Raw genomic sequence first — 2819 nt, 5'->3', positions numbered from 1 at the left:
ACGCTAAACACCTATTTATATTCCACCAGCTAGAACTCAGTCATATGGCCACAATTGACTTCTGAATTACTCACACAGAGTAGACAACACATGGTTTCCAAATGAACATAGTAAGTTGTACTGAGATACAGTCTCTTGTGACCAAAGTTACTGAAATGTTTTTGTAGGAATGGAATATATATTGAATAAGTGTCAAACAAAAAATACAGTCTAAAAGTAAACTTCTAGGGGAGGTTGGGAACTATAATGTAGCTTAACTACTATGAAAAAAAAAAACTCTCGGTGATTTTTCACAGTTGTCTTTCCTTCTTGCTTATGTCACTACAGTGAAAGTTGTCAAAAGGGCTTTGTTGCTTGCAGTCATTTAAGGATCAGCTTTTTTTCCATATGATGCTTCGACAATATCCTAGGACCTCAAAGCTTCTGCATGATCCTCTACAGTGGCCAGAAGACAAAGGGAGAGAGAATTATTTGAGGGACGATGCCTGAAAGTTGTAGACAACCCCTCCAATCATATCCTGTGAACAGAACTTAGTCATATGACTCCACTAGCCTCTGCTTCCCCCAGCTCCAGCTCCAAGATGGGGAAATCCTTCACCAACTTCATGTGCAAGAAGGACTTTCATCCCACCTCTAAATCTAATATCAAAAAAATATGGAGGGCAGGATAGAAAATATCATATTGTAAGAAGAAATAAGAAGAATTAACCCAACAATATCTTTAAGAACAGGAATCGTACGATAATAGCTTGGTTATGGGATATGAATCTGTAAAGAATGGTCTTAATTTCATGTATGAAGCCCCACCAGGAGTTTAAAAAGTAGACAAAGAGAAAGAAGAAACAGAGGAGACACTGAATACACATTTGAATGGCAGAAAGGAGCCCTACAAGAAAAATATGCCAGAGATGACATGAACATCAGAGATCAACCCTTTGGTATTCAGGTTCGAAATGTGAGGGGCATTAAATGTCACAAATGGGGTCATGTCAACACAGATCAAGAATATCCTTTGTTGGGTCTTTCTGGAATCAATGCAAGTTCAGTTCCCAGTGATGGCTCAGGGCCATCAATGCACCCCTCGCAGCCAATAGAGGAAATGAGGAACAGTGGATTTGCCCTGAAATGTAATGTACTGCGGAGAAACTTGACCACAAATGATCCATCACAGGAGTTTGCTGTAAGTGAGGCTGAAGAAGATCCAGAAGTTGAATTTTTAAAGTTATTAACAACCAAACAAAAACAGAAACTTCTCAGGAAATTAGATAAACTGGAGAAGAAACAAAGAAAAAGAGATAGAAAAAAAGAAAAAGTTTCAGAAGAGCTGAAGTACACACAAAAAACATAAAAACAAATCCTCTTCTTCTTCCTCCTCCTCCTCTTCCCCTACTGAAACTTTAGAAAGCAGTAGAGTGAGAGTGACATTAAAGAAAAAAATTTATTGAAAAGAACAAAAGAAAGAAAAGCAAGAGCTCAGGGCATAACAACAGTGATTCTGAAGAGAGGGACAAGCCTAAAAAGAGAAAACTTTATGAAGAACTTTCTAGCAGTTACCCTAATCAGGAAAAAAGCCAAGGAAAGGCCTGAGTTCTTAAAACACGAGAGTTCTAGGGAGAATGGCAAACAGAGCCATTCCGATTCTGACAAAAAGTCCAGAAGCCATAATCATAGCCCAGAGAAGAGAATCTCTGAAAGAAAGGAGGGGAGCAGCAGAAACCATGGCAGAGAAGACAGGAGCCGGGGAAGCCAAAGCAGAAGTTCTGTAGCTACAAGCAAAGAGAGATAAGAAAACAGCCACAGCCAAGTCCCAGTGAAGAGTGTAGTAGAAGAAATGACACCAGAAGCCATGGCACAGATGTATACAGAGAAGAAAAAATGTAGAGTACCCAGAAGATATGCATACTAAAGTGACACAAAGAGAATGAAGCAGAATGAGAGACTAAAGAGAGACTCTACGTGATGATTATCTGGGAATAAAAATACACTTTTTAATGAATACCTTTATCATGGGCTAAATGATGTACTATTGTCTTTCTAATTAATAAAGCTCTATTTAAAAAAAAAAAGAGGCTGGAAAGTAACATCTAGCTGTTTGCAAATTAAAATAGATATTTGTGTACAAGCCAGTCTTTGACTTTTATTCTCCACACATGGAACACGCTTGCCACTTCCATAAAAGAGACAGCCAACGTCTCACCCAGTCTCTGCCCCTAGCTCAGAGTCTAGAACCTTTAGGAGATATGCAGTCCTCAAGCACAAATGCCATGTCTGGTAGTGCTATATGAACTGTAAGTCGTGTTTATTTGATCCCCTTTTTCACCAAAAAAGTATATGTATGTTATATGTATACACAGAGTGGAGCAGAATAACTATGATAACCATGCCCATTTGAAGAATGGCAGAATGGAAGTAGTCATTTGGCTGTGGTGGCTATGAAATCCTGTTGGGCCAGCTTGGTGAATGAAGGTTATTTTCCTGACACTTGGTAGAGTTTCCAAATTAGACCCTGACCCTGTTTTCTGGGAGTAACCCTTCATTTCCCATTATTCTCCACTGGGGATGTTGCCATCCTTTGGGGATGCTCAGCTTTTACAGCTCATTTACTTCTGGAGAAACCTTGATGAACTGAAATATGTTTAATAGCTTGAACATTCAAAGGTTATATTTTTTTCTTTGACGTTGTCTCATTGGCAACAGAAGTCCCTCAAAATTTTAGTGGGTTTCTGATTTATTTGCTTCAAGTCACTTTCATATGACAGTAACCATACTTGAAGTATTTTTCTAGACCTAGTTTTATCTCTGCTTGCTCATCCTCAAAC

The 2819-nt window shown here is 38.7% G+C and overlaps 1 pseudogene; it reads left to right on the top strand.

The window, feature by feature from the left end:
* Positions 1-581: 581 nt before the first annotated feature.
* Positions 582-1925, top strand: LOC129058858 (corepressor interacting with RBPJ 1-like; annotated as a pseudogene).
* The last annotated feature ends 894 nt before the right edge of the window (positions 1926-2819 follow it).

This window comes from Pongo abelii, chromosome 3 (genome assembly GCF_028885655.2).
Source record: "Pongo abelii isolate AG06213 chromosome 3, NHGRI_mPonAbe1-v2.0_pri, whole genome shotgun sequence".
Taxonomy (NCBI): Eukaryota; Metazoa; Chordata; class Mammalia; order Primates; family Hominidae; genus Pongo; species Pongo abelii.
This window is presented reverse-complemented; position numbering and strand designations above follow the sequence as displayed.